Genomic DNA, 19,109 nt, shown 5'->3' with positions numbered 1-19,109 from the left:
ATAAGGTTGTTGACTTTGCTTCTAATTTCCTTTAATTCATTGGTTCTAGGGCTTCTATTATGACGTTCACACTTCAAAATTCTTACTGCTCTTCCCTAACTCCTCCTTTTGTTATACTTCACACATTACGCTTCAATCATTGAAATGTTTGTGTCTAAATGAAATTGTAACAACCCTATTTATAGTGGTTTGCGTACATAATAAGTTGACTTGAATAGGATGAGGCGACATGACACTTTGGAGGAGTTAATTAATTCCATTTGAAGCTGACTTGAAGAGGGATGCCTTGTGCTTGTCTTGGAGGGCTAGTTGACATTTCTATAGAATTATACATAAGTGTAATATGCCCAAGAAGGGTCATTCATACATGACATAGACTCAAATTGAAGTTTATGACTAGATGACAAATCGTAAAGGCTCACCATGGGATCCATCACTAAAATAAAATTCCTTTCTCATGAAACCTATGATACAAGAACTACAATAGTAATTTTATTTTTTATCTTTTCATCAGATACATAAAATCACAATTACACATGTCATTATGAAGACTGAACCTAGTTACACTTTCAAATAGGAGCTCCATCAACAACATTCACATGTTCTCTTTCTCTCTTCTTATTCCTTGGGATTTTAGGACAGTGACTTTTCTAATGACCCATATTATGAAAATTGTAGCCTTCAATCTTGGATAGGTCAACTTTCTTCCTTATTCCTTTGAAATTCTTAAAAGTTCCCTTCTTCTTGTGATGAGAAGAATAGGCATTAGAGGTGTCATCTTCTTCATCCCCCTTATTGTTGTTTACTAATGATATTCAACCTTCTTGATTGCATGCATTCCACATTTGTTTGAAGGTTTGAGTATCCTTCCAACTGCTAATTCTTGACGCAAATGCACTCCAATATTTTGGTAGACCTAGAAGAGTAGCAATTATGAGTCTTTTTTCAAGTAGAACCTCATCTATTGATTATATGTCATTAAAAAATATGATGAAACATTATCATCTCTTGTAATCCTTATTGTCCTTAATTCATTCTTGAGGCTAGCTATTTGACCAATCTTCTTGATGATGAATAAATTGGAAAGATATTCATATATTTCTTGAGTAGAATCTATGTTGGATATGTATGGAATTAGGTTTTCCTTTACTCTATCTACTATCATATTGGCAAACATTTTTGGTTCTCTAAACTTCTCCTTTTCTACATAATCTATATATTTCTTGACTTTTCCTTGAACAATATTCAAAAGTTTGTGCTTAGTGAGGATAATATCTATCCTCTTTTTCCATGCCCTATATCTAGAGGCTCCTTCTAGATTGTTTTCTCCCTTCAATTTAGTTGATATTGTTCCTATTATAGTGGGATTCTCTTCTTATATAAACCTTTTCCCTAATGACCTTTCTTTGATCCCTTTTTCTTCAATATATCTTCAAGCTACCTTTTTCTTCCTTCTTCACCTTAGCTCTAATTTCATGTTAGAAAATTAAAAGGAAGAAATGTTTTCTTATATTGGTAATTACTTGTGATATTCCTATGTTCTTATTAACTGTTTTTTTATATTCTTCTTTTATCTTCTTTTCATTAAGAAATCATCAAATCAGAACATGAAGATCAAGGAACCTAGAGATAGGCACTCAACCAGGAATAAAAGCATCTATAGGGGAAACCCAGTCATACTCTTTCACTAGAAAGTCAAGTTGAGAATAGCAAGACCCTATACCAAATTACCTTCCTCCTCCAATAAGACAGATTTTCCTTCCAATATTTGATCGCTTCAAATGTCACCAAGTGTCAGCTTCTCAAGTGAAATTTCAACCCATAATTTCTACCCCTAGATTTAAAATTTTTGCCTAGCTTCAAGATTGCAGCTTCAGACCTTCCAATAACTCAAAAAATTCACATGTATGAGAGAAAGAGAGAAAATTTTGACTTCTTTTGCTTGACAAAGTCCTCCTCATTTTTCCACTAGCTCTTTCCTCCCTGTTCCTTGAATTTCAAATTTTTTCTTGTCCCATAAGTTTAGATAGAACTTGTTGAGTGAATGCTCCAAATGAGGTCGAGTTGCTACCTTTATATAGGAGATTGTATCGCTTAATTAAGCCAACTTGTCTAGTTTGAGGCCAACCTAGTGGAGGAGGCCTAGAAGACCAAATTCACATGAAAATAAATTTGGTTCTTGATTGAAAATGGGTCTATTACATTATAATATGGACAAGGACACTTGACATAAACCCTAGAAGGCTACAATGGAGGATTTTACCTATAAACCATTGAGCCAATCATGAAACCTATGCTTTAATAAGTCATTTTTAATAATAAAATTCCTTTTTATTTATTTTTAAAAATACATTAGATCATGACTCAAATACAATTATCAAGACCAACACTAGTTACATTCTTAGACATGGTCATACAAAATATTATTTCTATCCCCAGTGAATTATTAAAATTAGAAACGTTAGTTCTTTTACATTAGTGTACTAGTGCATTTCTACATATCATAAGCATTGAAGCTACCAGTTTAAATAAAAGAACTGAGTCTGCATATTTTTTTGTCTGCCCTAGTGCCCTTCCTGAAAAGAACACCCTGAGGTGTTTTGTTAATATATATGCACTGAGGAAGCATACATTTCAAGTAGCGGTGTTCTTTGCATTCAACATCACGGTGCTTTTAGTTATATATGCAACCCCGATTTTTTAATGTATTTAGTTCACTGGTGCTATTGTTCCATGAAGCGCACCCATAAAATAACATCTCCAAAAACCTTCAACCACCTAGAAATTTTCAGCTGTGATGAATTTCTATTACAATCTCCATTAAAACATCCACTACTGCAAAAAAAATGTTTTAGCAAATGTGTTTTTGACAATTTTTCCAATTTTATAACACTAAATACCTTCCTTGTAACCTCCACTAGAAGGTATTTTCCTTGTAGTGTATCGTCCTCCTATAGGGTGTTAATGTGACAAAATGCATGAGATAAGGAAGGAGATGAGACACCTAGCCAGTTAATTGGAAGGAATGCATAATTCCATGGTCTACATTATTACCGAGATGGAATCCCAAATCAAGAAGAATGAAGAGTTGGAAGGGTAAATAATTCAAGGACCTTAGTTATTTAATTTGAGGTGTTGTAGTCAAAGATTACCTTTTACCTTATATATATATATATATATATATATATATCTATATATATATATATATATATATATATATATATATATATATATATATATATCTATATATATATATATATATATATATATATATATATATATATATATATATATATATATATATATATATATATATATATATATATATATATATATATATATATATAACTTTGAATGTAGGGAGTAGGATTTTTTTATAAAGTAGTACCTTTTTCAAATGTTTTATTTATATATTGTATACAAGCATAACCTTTCAGCCTTAGAAGTGCAACCTTAAAATATATAAAAGTGGCTCTAAAACTTTAATAAATTGGAAATTAAAGCATGCACAACTTTCGGGTCATATCATTTCTCATTGGAATCATCCCAAGGAATCAAAGGCTTTCCAACAGGTTAAATCAATCGAATGTTATGGGATCAGGACCCATCGAAAAACAAGATGACCAAACCACCCATATCCAAATAAATGGCCACGATTCATTCCAACATGTCCTCCATGTTTTTCACAAAACATTATGGGGATTTCTTGGAAGTGGTTAATGTATTTTATGAAAACCAAGTATCAAAATTTGGTGAAAACTCATGTACCCATCATGTGAGCTAGACAAGCGAGTGAGCCCTTAAACATCATCGAGATTTTTCGATAAAAGTTCATATTACCTATTATTTTCTTTGTCCTCCAGTTTCAGATTCATAGTGGCCATCATCCAAAGTGTACATTGTTAATTACTCATAAACATTCGACTATTCATTATCTCTAGTTACCACATAACTCATAATTCAATAGTCCTTTCTTGTATTTTCGTTTCAATTGTAAAGATGGAGAAAACTATGAAATCAACTAAAAAACATGCAATCTCTATGACACCTATTCATACACCCCTTATGGACAAAGAAGCCAAAGTATATGATTGCCATTGCTCCTTTGACCTTTTGGATATTCAACAAGACATTCTTAACCATTTCAGTGACTCATTTTTTGGATTTGTGCAATCTGACCTTGATCATGTAATTGTCCCACATACCTATAATTTCCCTAAATTTTCCAGTTGGTTAGTGTCTTCCTTTGTCTTACAAAGGAATTTTGGTATGTTTTCTTTAGGGGAGAATATTTTTTAGGTCACTTCAAAGCTAATACATGAAGCTTTTAATTTTCCTAAAGTTGAGAATCCCATGGGCATTTCAGATCAATCCTTACATGTCGCTTATAAACTTCTTTCTAAAGAGAATAAGGAACATTTGTTTAGACTCATTCTGCCACCAAATTATGAAATTCCTCCTACTATAGTGAATTATCCAACAACCTTATTTTCTGAAGCCTCACAACATGTCTTAGTTATAATTTTGTTCTTTTTGGGAGAAGATTATACTAGTGTAGTAAATGAACAAAACCTATGGTTTTTTTATGCTAATTTGGCAGCTTAGTGACAAATTAAAACCATGGGATTAGAGGACCATTTTTTACTATTGAAGCACTCAATTTGGACAATGGAAAGTATATTTTTGAATTGAAACCCACAATGTTACATTTGATCAAGTCAACCCTAACAGAAAATTAGACACCATTGGAAGCTTATAAATACAAGTGACCCCAAGCTCATTTGGATATCACCAAGCATATTCTTATTCTCCTCTTAATTTTATTTTTCACATAGGTCTAAGTATGGGTCAAGGAAAGTGGTTCATACAGATCCGAGGTTATAGGGTTTGAAGATCACATGTGTTTTACGGTTTAGGTTTCTAACCATAGGCTGCACACAAAACAATTTCAACTAGAACCATAGATTAGCAGGCTCATCTGTGCAGTTGGAAGGTCTCAACCACATGCATCCTTCTTCCTCTGTGTAGTTGGGCTCTAGGGTTACAAATTGGAATTTGGTAGTAGTTAACCGTAGTTGATCGATGGTAATAAAAGTTGTCTTTGATCTTGATTGATGTTGGGAACATATTTATGAATGTCATTAGGTTAATTTTGTTGGATGATTTTGTATTGGGCTCATTGTACTCTTTGTTAAATTTTTTATGACAATCTAATAAGAAGAAAAAATTCAAAGGGATTTCCCTTAGTCATTAAATGAATCTAGAGTGTCTTGTTGATGTGTTGATTGTCTCCTTTGTCATTTGATTTATTGTTCTATCTTTCCTTACTATTGATTTATGAAATATATTAATTTCTATTGAGAGATAGCTAATTGAAGAATTGCATTTGGCTTAAGTAATTGAAACAACATAGAACAATATAGAATTTAACATGCTATTAGAGCTAAGATGAAGGAAAACCCTAAAGTATATAAGATTTGAAGCAATCATCTTTGGAATTTTGGAGCCTATATAATAAATTCAAGATGTCTTCCTCTTTCTTCAAGGAACATGAGAAGTTAGGTGACTCATCTAACTTTTCTACATAGAAAATCAGGTTGGAGATCATAGCCGATAACAATGATGTTTTGGAATTCATTCAAGGAAAATTACTTGAGCCTCTGGAGAATGCTTCCACTGCTGCCAAGAAAAAGCGAAAGGAAGTTGAGTTAAAAGCAAAGAAAAGTATAGCTAATGTTTAAAATATAATTTACTTGCATATGTTGGATACTTAAGGAAGTCTAAGGACATGTATGATAAGATATATGAAATGTATGAAGTCAACAATTTGAATTAAGTCCTGTCATTGAAAGGTCAACTCAAAGATATGAGTATGAATAAAGGAGAGTTTGTACAATCCTACATTATGAGGATATCTCGTCTTAGAGATCAATTGAAAAGAGTGGGATAATTTTTGTTTGACAATGAATTGGTGATTATGACTCTTATATGTCTCCTTTCCATTTGGTAAACCTTCATTACTACCATAAGAAACAACAATACCTTCCCATCATTTGATGACATTGTTGGAAAGCTCACTCAAGAAGAATCAAGGATGATATCAAGAGGTAGGATTCAAAAACATGAAGAAGGAGAGTCTGTTGCATTCATCACTCAAACCAAAAAGAAGAAAGGAAAAGGAGGCCCATCAAATTCAAGGAAGCCTCGTCCTTGAAGCTCAAAGAGAACGAATGATAGAGAATGATCACACATTGAATGTTACAATTATCACAAGAAAGGCTAGTATGATCAAGATTTCCCCGAGAAGAACAAAGGTCATCGATACAACACTAGAAACAACAAGAATAGGTTTGATGATTGAAGAATAAGAGATGACTGAAGGAATGATCACAATGGAAGAGATGAAAGAAGAATAAGATATGCTCCAAGCAATCAATAAGAATATCATTTTCCTTAAAATAAGTCAATATACTCTAGATATGAAAGTAATGTTGGAAATAAATCTAAATATATTCTTATTTCTGCTCTTACTAGTTCCTCCCCTATAGATTTGTGAGATAGTTTGTTGGTTGATAGTGGGGCCACTCATCATTTATCTGAGTACAAGGAAGTTATATCTAGTTTGGTAGAGAGGGAGTCATATTTGAAAATTATTCTTGGAGACAACTCTGCTAATCTCATTAAAGGATTTGGTTTTGTCAAATTTCATTTGGATTTGAGGGAATCTGCATTTCTCCATGATGTGATGTATGTGCCAGGATTGAAGAAGAATTTGGTATCAATATCTTCTTTAGAAGACAAAGGGATGATGATATCCTTCATCAACGCAAAGGTTATTACTTCTCTTATTGGACCCTCTATGAGAGATGCATTTACATTGGGATCAATATTTGAAGGACTCTATAGAGTCACTGGTAGACCTATTCTAGCACTGGTCCATGATATTAATCATCCAAGTGAGCTATGGCACTATAGATTTTCCCATCTATAGTATTATTCTCTTTTAAAATTGAAGAAATTTTTCTCTAGTATTCCTGATGTTCAAGCCCAACATGATGGAGTATGTTTGTGCCAGTGGAAAGAACACTTGTACAAATGGGGCCATAATCCAATAGCTATTAGTGGGATATGCGACTTATTGGCGTCAACTATTTGACACATTAGTTCTCATCAACTTGTCACTAGAATTATGTTGAATAGTCAATTGTTTAGTTAACATCAGATATTTGATTGTACAAATGTCAATTATTTGACACAAAAAATTTCTAAAATTGTCATAAAAAATGGATGTTTTGAAGTCATTTTTTCAATGCTATAACTTGTTAGATATATGACACACAAAGTGTCAAATATCGGGAAGGTACCACATTGTGTTCCATTGCCCCATACATGAAAAATTGTGACAGTTGGCTGTTAGATATTAGATAATTGGCTAGTTTGGTCTGATGGGAGAAAATGACATTTAGGTATCGTATAATTGACGATATACCTAAATTGTACAAAGGGAGTCTTATATCTCCAACACTCCCTTCCATCAGTCTTAGGTGACTCGTTTGACATATCAACATCAGATAATTGACGTCAAGTTGAATTAGTTCAATGGGAGTTTTGAATATCAAACATGTCATTCCATTAGTATGGGGCACACAAGCCGACGATGATGTGTTGGATATTCGATGGATAAGAATTCTACTGGATGGGAGTGTCAAATGACCAATGCTTCTTTCTGTTGGTTTTGGAATTGATTATTCAACAATTACATTCATCGATAAGAGTCGAATATTCAAAGGTTAGCCTGTGTAGTTTAATATTCAACGAAAGTCTACTTATTAAAAAAATATAATTTCATGGATTTTTTTGTCTCAATCATTGAAACTTTTAGGATTTTATTGCTTGAATCAATAAAAAAAACTTGGTTATAAGTCCACCTTACAACCTCCATGGTTTTCTTGTAGGTGGCCTCCTCTCTTCCAGTAATGGTTATGCTCATTTCTAATATCTCCCTCAACCCCTTTTCCATAAATAAATGATCTATTTTAGCTATTAAACAAGCTCTTAACCATAAGACATCATAGTGCATATATTATCATGTCACTTTCATCCACTTCACGTATCCCCAACAAGTTAAAAAGTTAGAGAAACTTTGTCACTATGCTGGATTTGGTGAAGATATCATAGCTTGTTATTCAATAAGACAATACTCGATACATAAAACACCATTAGCTAGATCTTGAATGAGTATCGAGATAAATATGTTTTGTCTTGGAGTGATATATAGAATTGTAAGCAAGCCCCATCATTTTAATATCTTATCTTTGTGAACCAATTAGAACCATATTGCTTCTTTATTTTGTAAATAAACATTGATACCATGATAGATTTGATAAATATGCATAAATATATAAAAAATATCTACTTGGTATAATATCCTAAGAAAGCATAAGAAAATGTAGGAAATCAAACACAAAATAAAAAAGAGGGACAAAGGAATTTACATGGTAAAACCCCAGTTTGGAGAAACATTCATGTAAGTAGCGCCTTTATTCTGTAGATAAAATTCTAATAATATAAGGCTATACCTATAGATAAGCATTGGAACACATTACATATGTAGACATCACACTCCATTAGTGCATGTTTTCTTACCTCACAAACTTAATAGAGTCTCCTTCACCTCTATTAGATATTAGAGAGTGAAAGGAAAACAATGCCATGATATATGTGGGATAAAACCCTTTTTCAATATGGTGAGTTTTTGAAGAATAAATTGGTAAAAATCCCACTAGGAAATCATTAATATGTTCACATTCTAAAATCTCAAGGGATAGCTTAGTTGGTCGAGTTCCTTTTTCTAGGTACCTCACCTATCAGGAGATCACACGATCAAATATCATCGACACCCTTGGGGTTAGGCCTTGATATTTTGGCCAACAAGTGCATCTACCAAGGTTGATCTACCTATATTTTCTTTTGGATCTAGCAGTCACTTAGTGTGCATGAAAAACCCTAAAAAATGTTCACATAATAACATTCCCCTTAATGATAAGTAGAGGGCTATAATCATAGGAGGATGATTCCATTAACTAATATTCCCCCTTAATGAAAACTTTTTGCATCCTCAAGAAATTATGAAGTCAGAGAAAGTTCATCATTCTGATGGATTTGGTGAAGATATCTACAACTTTCTATTCAATAGGACAATACCCAAGACAAAAAAACATTATCAACTACCATATATTGAATGAGTATCAATATCAATGTGTTTGGCATTAAAGACAAAAAAGTACCAAAACTATTAGGTATTGAATGAGTATCAAGATCAATATATTTGGTCTTTGAGCAAAAAACACCATCATCTACCATATCTTGAATAAATTTCAATATCAATGTGATTCGTATTAGAGACAAAAAACACCATCACCTACTAGATCTCAAATGAGTATCAAGATCAATTTGTTTGGTCTTGGAGAAAAAAGGCACCATTATTGACCAGATCTCAAAAGAGTATGAAGATCAATGTATTTGGTCTTGTAGTGATTTAATGAAATGTAAGAAAGAACATTAATTACCACATATTATGTTGATCTAGATTGTAATTAATGTCAATATGGAAATATTCTAGGATACTAAATGATGATATGAAGCCAAGAAGAAGCAAAGTAGATCCATGAAGAAACATAAGCAAGAAGCCAGGGAGCAAAGCCATCAGGGAAGCCATTGGAAGCCATGAGAAGCAAAGAGGAACACATCGGTGGATGTGCATAAACAGTGTTAACAGAGGAGCTAACATGAAATATCAGAGAATATTAGAGCAGAGAATATCAGAGAAGAGCAAAGCTATCAGAGCAAAGAATATCAAAGTAGAGCAGAGCTATCAGAGCAGAGAATATCAGAGAAGAGAAGAGCTATCGGAGCGGCATCATAAGTCATAGAAATAAAGAGCCAACAGGAGCAACGGCTATCAGAAGAGTAGGGGTAGGAAAGTACGGCTGAAGTCCTGCACTCAATCCTAGCCATCGATCTCATAATTCAACCCTTAGATCATGGTCAACTACAGGGGTTAAGGCCAATTTTTAATCCTTGTGCTAGTCCAAGTCTCGCAAACCATTGATTGAGATAACACTGTGGACCCACTACACCACTATAATACATCTTAAATTAATATCGCATCGCAAATATTGAAGTTGTTCTTGCACTGAAACCCCTGATTGAAATATAATACACGGCCCAAATAGTTTATACTAACAGCCTTCATACAATATCGCATTCGCCCATTGGAACTTTCATATTGCAATTCATAAATGGATGTCACATTAATAACTATGATTGCAATATTATTGTGGAACCCCTACACCATTATAACATGATTTAATAGTATATCGCATCCGCGTTTAAAGTTATCTATCACAAAGGAATGCCACTTGAAAACGACGATTGCAATAGCATTGCGGACCCGCTACACCATTATACCATGGCTTAACTAAATATTGCATTCATTGAATCACAAAGTTCAAAAGAGTTGACATCGCTGGGCTACCAATTACGATAAGTCTTGTGAACCCGACTGCCGATTGCGATATAAGTTGTGGACTCGATTCAGTTATCAAAAGAATCTTATTGGAATATCACATCCATTAGAAAAAGGGGCATTGGAAATGTTATATCGTGAAGACAAAGGGTTGTGATTGCGGGAGTTTTTGAAATCTGTGATTGCGAATTGAGGTAGTGACGTTGCATGTGGGACCTCCCTATTGGTATAGCCTCTCCTATGAAATCCTTTGTAAATATTGAGTCTATTGTATAAATATTAAAGAGGTCCTCTCTAATATATGCAACACTTTTGTAATTCGACCTCTCTTCCGAATGAATGTTTCTTTTGAGTATTGGTGAACTCGAAGAGACAAAGGAAGCCGAAGAGTGGGAATCCAAAGATCAAGTGAGTGAAAAGGAAGCCAAAGGTCAGGGCATATCGGGCATCTATAACAAAGAACAAGGAAAGGCTAAAGGGGTGTACTGTAAGAAATAGAGGAAGCCGAAGGTCTGGCAGATGTGGAATAGGCAGGAGGACAATAGTAAATCATAGGTCCAGCAGGGTTGGGAGTAGAGAATTACTACCAAATACATCTAGACAACTTACAACAGAGGGTTGGAGCCCTTGGGGTTGGTGCCTCAGAATCGGAAGGATTAGTGTCCTAGGAGTTGGTGCTCCTAAATCCAAGGTTGGATCCTTGACAAGATAGGGTTGGTGCACTGGAGGTTGGAGCCTCACAAAAAGTCCAAGTTGGTGCTTGGCAACTGGTTGAAGCCCTATATACATTGTACTTGATTTGTTGCAAAGATTATATTAGTAAAAACATTTATTCGTGTTATTTATTTTTGTGTTCTAAATATAAATGATTTAACTGATAAAAATAACAATTGAAAAGAAACACTAATTCACCCACCCCCTCTCAGTATTTCCAACAATTGGTATCAGAGCCATCTTCTTCATATCAGCCTAAAATCTAGAAGAAGGATTCTTAGTCATGATGAGAAATCAAGAAGTGTCAGGAAGACCTCCTCTATTTGATGGCAAAAATTTTTGTTTTTGGAAAAAAAGAATGCCCTACTACTTAATGTCCCTTGGACCTGAAGTTTGGCATTCGGTTTTAAATGAGTACATAGCTCCTTCCACTCTTCCCACAGATCAAGATGAAAGGAAAGCTTGCATTGAAAATGAAAAAGCCTTAAACTCCATCACTAGTGGAACCACTGATTCTGAATTTACAAAAGTCATGAATTGTAACTTGGCCAAAGAAGTATGGGATAAGCTAATTAGCTTATACAATGGGGACTCCAAAGTTAAGAAGGTAAAGCTTCAAACTCATAGAAGTCAATTTGAAAGTCTGAAAATGGATGATGAAGAAGATATTGCATCATACTTTCTCCGAGTAGCTGAAGTGGTCAACTCTCTTAAAGGATTGGAAGAAAATATTGAAGAAAGCACTATTATTCAAAAGGTCTTAAGATATCTCCCAGAAAGATTTGACTCCAAAGTAAGTGTTATAGGAGAAATGAAGGATCTACATACTCTCAAAATGGATGAACTTCATGGAATCCTCATTGCCTCTGAGATGAGAAAAGGATGTCCAAGTTCTAAAGATGCAGCATTCAAGGCCTCAAAATCAAAAAAGGGGAAAGAATGGAATACTAGTAGTGATAACTCAGATGTTGAATCCAAATTTGCACAATTTGTACGAAGAATAAAGAAGGGATCTAAGCTAAAAGGTAAGTACCCTCTTATTTGTTTCAAATGTGGAAAAATAGGTCATTATGCTGCAAAATGTCCTCATAGGCATGATAGTGATGGTGAGGAAAATTCCAAAAGGATGGTATACAAAAAGAAAGGGTTCAATAAGAATAATTTCTTCTCTAAGCAAGATGAGTCTGATGAAGATGAATTTGTAGTCATCAAAAAGAAATCAACTAATCAGTTCCGTCACTGTAAAGGAGGTAATGAAGAATCAGATGAAGAAAATTACCATGCTAGAAGCCAAGAAGTATTATTCATGGCATTCACAAATGATGATGATTCAAGGCTAGAAGGAAATGTAGATGAATTTTTAATGAGTTCCATTGAAGAAAATGAGAAATTACGAAATAAAATCATCTCTCTCAAGGTAGAAAATGAGGAAACAAAAATAAGGGAAGACCTCTTAAAAGATAAGCTAAAAGAAAAAGAAGAAGTTTGTGAAGAACACGAAGTTGAAATAGTATCTCTGAGGAAGGAATTGGAGCAAGTCAAAAGGGGTTGGGAAAGCTCTCAAATACTTGACATTATCCTAAATAATCAAAAACCTCAACATGACAAATCTAGAAAAGGTTTTAAAGGAGAATCATCAAATACTAAGAATAATGTGAAAAGTTGTGCCGTCGTACTTTCCATCAACCCAAAAGAAGAAAGATTATTTCATCAAAGCCCCATCTCAAATCCAAAGAATTAAGAGAGAGTAACTCTAAGGAAGAATGTTGATTCAAATCATGGGTATTACAACAGGTACAAAACTATCTTGTTTGGGCATTGTTTTTATTGTAAAAATTTTGGTCATCAAGCTAGACATTGCATGGCCCGTAAGAATGAAACACCAAAATTAAAGGATCAAACAAATAAACCATATGGTCCCAAAGGGGAAGGACAAATCAAGACCTACAACTCTTTTGACCCCTTGGCCAAATTTGATACGATTTTCACATTATGTAATGATAATAGAAACAATGAACAAAATTTCCCCCTCAAAAGAATAAAAGCAAAAAATGAGAATCCCAACACAGATAAATGTGGCCTAGCTCTATGTGCTCATAGTGATGAAAATCATTGGTTTTTGGATAGTGGGTGCTCCAGACACATGATAGAGGACAAAATAAAGTTTGTCTCATTTAACAAAAGGGAAGGAAATGTACCCTTTGGAAGTGGATCTGCCAAAATTGCTGGAAAAGGAACTATTACCCTTATTAATGGAAAAGGAAGGGGCTCAAAATGCTTTGCTAGTAAACGGGCTCAAACACAATCTCCTGAGTGTTAGCAAAATCTGTGATCAAGGAAATAATGTTGTCTTTAGCACTAATGTGAAATAAGGAACTCTTCCTCAGGGGAACTTGTGGCAAAAGGGGTTAGAATACTAGACAACATCTACATTCTGAACAAAATTCAAGAAGATAAATGTTACCTAAGTCAAACAGATGAAATTTGGCTATGGTACAAGCAACTTGGACATACAAGGTTTGATAACTTGATCAATATCAGTGAGATTAATGCAGTACGAGACATCCCAAAGTTATTCGAGCCAAATCAAGGAGTATGTGGTCCATGTCAACATGGAAAGAAAACTAGAACCAACCACAAGACCAAGGAGTTTTCTACATCAAAGCCTTTGGAGATCGTCGATGTTGATTTATGTGGACCAACTAGAACTCTGGCACTCCAAGGAGAAAGGTACTTTTCTTTATTTTTTGATGAATATACTAGAATGATGTGGGTATATTTCATAAATATAAATCCGAAGCATTTAAGTGTTTTAAGAATCTCAAAGCTCTTGTAGAAAATGAAAAGAACTCTAAGATTAAATGTCTCAGAACAGATAGAGGGGGAGAATTCACACCAAACGAATCTGATGAATTCTGTAAAGTATATGGAATCAAAAGAGAACTCTCTACTACCAGAACACCCAAGAAAAATGGGGTAGTTGAAAGAAGAAATCGAACAATTCAAGAAATGGCAAGAACAATGTTAACAGCAGCTGACTTGCAGCCAAAAATATGGAGAGAAGTAGTCAGGACAAATCTCTATACCTTGAATCTAACTCAACTAAGACCAAATAATGAGAAGACTCCTTATGAATTATGGAAAGGAAGACCTACTTCAGTAAAATACTTCAAGATTTTTGGAAGCAAGTGCTTTATAAAAATCAATGATGGCTCACCAAGAAAATTTGATTCTCGGGTTGACAAAGGGATATTCCTTGGATATTCTACAAGGAGAAATGCCTACAAGTGCTACAATAATCAACTACAGAAAATAGTGGAAAGCATCGATGTGAAGATTGATGAAAACCTTCCAGAAAAAGAAATTGAAGAACATGAAGTTGACCCTCTCATTGAAGAAGAACCTGAAAAAGAAGAAAAGATCAAGAAAAACTCAAGGAAAAAGAACCATCTCAAACCCCTTCAAAGTTGAAGTTTCTCCAAAAACATCACTCAGAAGAGTAGATTATTGGCAATATAGATGAAGGGATGCAAACCCAAAGAATGATGACAAGTAAACCAAAGAAAAATGATGTTGTTCTTCTATCCATGATAGAACCAGAAACATTTACTCAAGCAAGTAAGGATCCTCATTGGGTAAAGGCCAAGGAAGAAGAAATGTCTCAAATCGAGAAGAATGAGACATGGGAGCTAGTACCTCATCCAAAGGATAAAAATATAATTGGAACCAAGTGGGTGTTCAAAACGAAATGAATGAAGATGGACAAATCATCATAAATAAGGCAAGGCTTGTTTGTAAAGGCTATTCACAAATTGAAGGAATTGACTTTGAAGAAACCTTTGCACCAGTAGCCCATGTGGAAGCTATCAAGATGTTCTTGGCATTTTCTTTCTCAAAAGGATTTAAAATCTATCGAATGGACGTAAAATCAACATTTCTGAATGGGGAACACAAGGAAGAAGTCTACATGGAGCAACCAAAAGGGTTTTAATCTAGCAGTAGGAAAAGACTTTGTTTGTAAGTTGAAGAAGGCATTATATGGGTTGAAACAAGCTCCTTTAGTTTTGTACGTAAGATAAGATCACTATCTACAAAAACAAGGCTTCAAGAAGGGGGTGGCAGGAAGTAATCTCTACATAAAGAGAGATGAGGATAAGTTACTAGTCACACTAGTCTATGTTGATCATTTGATTTTTGCTAGTAATAATGATGAGATGAGCCATGAGTTTACTCAAAATATGTCAAAAGAGTTCAAGATGTCGATGATAGGAGAGTTATCTTACTTCCTTGGACTACAAGTATCTCAAACCAAGATAGGCATGTTCATATCTCAAGCCAAATATCTTAAAGACATGCTTAAAAGATATGGAATGGAAGACTGTACACCCATGAGCACACCTATGACCACAGATTGCAAATTAAGCAAAGATGATGACTCTCCTTCGGTAGATGCAACTCATTACAGATCAACAATTGGAGCCTCCTATATGTAACTTCTACGAGACCCAACATTATGCAAGCAATAGGAATGGTGGGCAGATTTCAATCAGCTCCTAAACAATCCCATTTGTTGGTTGTAAAAATAATTCTCAGAAACTTGAAAGGAACTCCTGATTTTGATCTTTGGTACCCTAAGAGCTCAAATCTTACTGTGATTGCATACACCGATGATGATTGGGCCAGAAGTGTCAATTATCGAAAAAGTACTAATGGAAATGAATTCTTCCTAGGAGACTATCTAGTACCTTAGCTCAACAAGAAATAGACATCCATATCACTATCTACAGCTGAAGCCAAGTATATAGCTGCTGCAGATTGTTGTACTCAAATATTATGGATGAAGGAAGCTCTGAAAGATGTCAACATAGGTATAAATCAACCAATCACCATCTATTGTGATAACACAAGTGCTATCAGCCTTAGCAAAAATCTAGTTATGCACTCAAAGATGAAACATATACCAATCAAGTATCATTTCGTTCATGAACAAGTAGCTGAACGAAGCATCATCTTGGAATATATCAATACTAAGGAGCAGATAGCTGATATTTTCACAAAACCTCTTTCGCGAGAAGCATTTGAACATCTTCGTCAAAACATGGGGGTTATTTCTTTAGCATCACTTTAAGTTGATTCATAAAGATGTTGCATGACAGGGATAGCAGTTTGACGGGGGGAGTTCTTGTGCAATCCTTTGCCACTGATGTCAAAGGGGGAGAGAAGAAGAATATTGCCATCAATGACAAAGGGGGAGATTATTGATCTAGATTGTCATTAATGTCAATATGGAAATATTATAGGATACTAAATGATGACATGAAGCGAAGAAGAAGAAAAGTATATCCGTGAAGAAACAAGAGCAAGAAGCCAAGGAGCAAACTCATCAAGGAAGCCATTGGAAGCCACGAGAAGCAAAGAGGAACACATCGGCGGAGGTGCATAAACAATGTTAACGGAGGAGCTAACATGAAATATCAAAGAATATCAGAGCAAAGCAGAGCTATCGGAGCAGATAATATTAGAGAAGAGCCGAGCTATCGGAGCAGAGAATATTAGAGCAAATAAGAGTTATCAGAGCAGTATCGGAAGTCATAGGAATAAAGAGCCAATAGGAGCAACGACTATCGAAAGAGCGGGGGTAGGAAAGTACGGTTGAAGTCCCATACTCAATCCTAGCCATCAATCTCATAAGTCAACCCTCAAATCGCAATCAACTGCAGGAGTTAAGGCCAGTTTTTAATCCTTGTGCCAGTCAAAGTCCTGCAAACCATTTATTGAGGTAATGTTGTGGGCCCACTACGCCATTATAATACATCTTAAATTAATATCACATCACAAGTATTGAAGTTGTTGTTACAATGAAATCCCCGATTGCGATATAATACACGGAACAGAAAATTTTATGGTAACAACCCTAATACAATATTGCATCCGCCCATTGGAACTTTCATATCGCAATTCATAAATGGATGTCACATTAATAACTACGATTTCGATATTATTGTGTAACCGCTACACCATTATAACATGATTTAATAGTATATTGCATCCACATTTAAAGTTATGTATCACAAAGGAATTCCACTTGAAAACTGCGACTGCAATAGCATTGTGGACCCGCTGCACCATTATAGCATGGCTTAACTAAATATCGCATCTGTTGAATCACAAAGTTCAAAAGAGTTGACACCACTGGATTGTCGATTGCGATAAATCTTGTGAACTCAATCACCAATTGTGATATAAGTTGTGGACCTGATTGAGTTATCAAAAGAAGATTATTAGAATATTGCATCCGTTAGAAATAGGGGCATTGACAATGTTATATCGTGAAGCCAAAGGGTTACGATTGTGGGAGTTTCCGAAAGCTGCGATTGCGAGTTGAGGTAGTGATGTGGCATGTGGGACCTCCCTATTGGTATAGCCTCTCTTATGAAATCCTCCATAAATATTGAGTCTATTGTATAAATATTAAAAAGGGCCGCTTTGATATATGCAAAACTTTTTTAATTCAGTCTCTCTTCCGAATGAATGTGTCTTTTGAGTATTGGTGAACTCGAAGAGACAGAGGAAGATGAAGAGCGGGAAGCTGAAGATCAAGCGAGCGGAAACGAAACCAAAGGTTATGGCATATCAAGCATCTATGACAGAGAACAAGGAAAGTTTACGGGGGTGTATTGTAAGAAACAGATGAAGCTGAAGGTCTGGTGAATGTGGAAGAAGCAGGAGGATAGAAGTAAGTCATAGGTCCAATAGGGTTGGGAGTAGAGAATTACTACCAAATATATCCAGACAATTTACATCAGAGGGTTGGAGCCCTTGGGGTTGGTGCCTTAGAACTGGAAGGATTGGTGTCCTGGGAGTTGGTGCTCCTAAATCCAAGGTTGGCACCTTGACAAGATAAGGTTGGTGCTCTAGAAGTTGGAGCTTCTCAAAAAGTCCAAGTTGGTGCTTGGAAACTGGTTGAAGCCCTATATAGATTGTACTTGATTTGTTGCAAAGATTATATTAATAAAAGCATTTATTTGTGTTATTTATTTTTGTGTTCTAAATATAAATGATTTAACTGATAAAAATAACAATTGAAAAGAAACACTGATTCACCCCCCCTCTCAGTATTTCCAACATCTTATCTTAGTGGTAGAATTCTGAAGTAGCTAGAGCCACATTAGTTCTTTAGCTACTCAAGGAGCCTTTGGTTCCAACATCCCTATGTAAACTTAGTTTGGAGGAAAAAAAATAACACAGAATTCCCCCTTAAGTCATTATGAATGTAAAGGATAACCAACCATGGTACAACAACACTCTTGAAGAAGTTTGAATATCATCACTAGTAGGAAGAAACACTCTTGAAGAAGTATGAATGTTAATAGTCACAAAACAACACTTCTAAAGCAATATAAACACAATCACCAACAACAAGAAACACTCCTAAATAAGTTTGGATTGTCACCATCATACATAGTTGAATAAATATGAGAGAAGTATCAATGCTGGTTCTAAAAACACTCATTATTAAAGGTTCTCATGTTCAACAATTTGTATCTAATCCACAATATGTAAACGAAATACCCCACATAGTGTTGGTAACCAAACAAATTATCAAGGATGAAGCATTATGCATGGATCCACAAATCAAGGTTGCAATCCAATGGAGGATGCGTTTAATGAGCTATCATATTTGCAATAAGAAGGTGAGAAAGTAAAGCATCATGGCTCTAGGGAAAAAATATACCAGTCATCTATCAAATCTCAATAAACTTATATGAAGCAATTTAAGTGTTTAGCAACAAAGAATCCTTGGCAAGCTATATTTTCAAAGAATATGAGATATCATAGCAAAATACTACCTCCCTATCTACAAAAA

The sequence above is a fragment of the Pinus tabuliformis genome, chromosome 2_2 (assembly GCF_031772625.1).
Source record: "Pinus tabuliformis cultivar Carrire ecotype Pingquan chromosome 2_2, CPIR1, whole genome shotgun sequence".
NCBI lineage: Eukaryota > Viridiplantae > Streptophyta > Pinopsida > Pinales > Pinaceae > Pinus > Pinus tabuliformis.
This window is presented reverse-complemented; position numbering follows the sequence as displayed.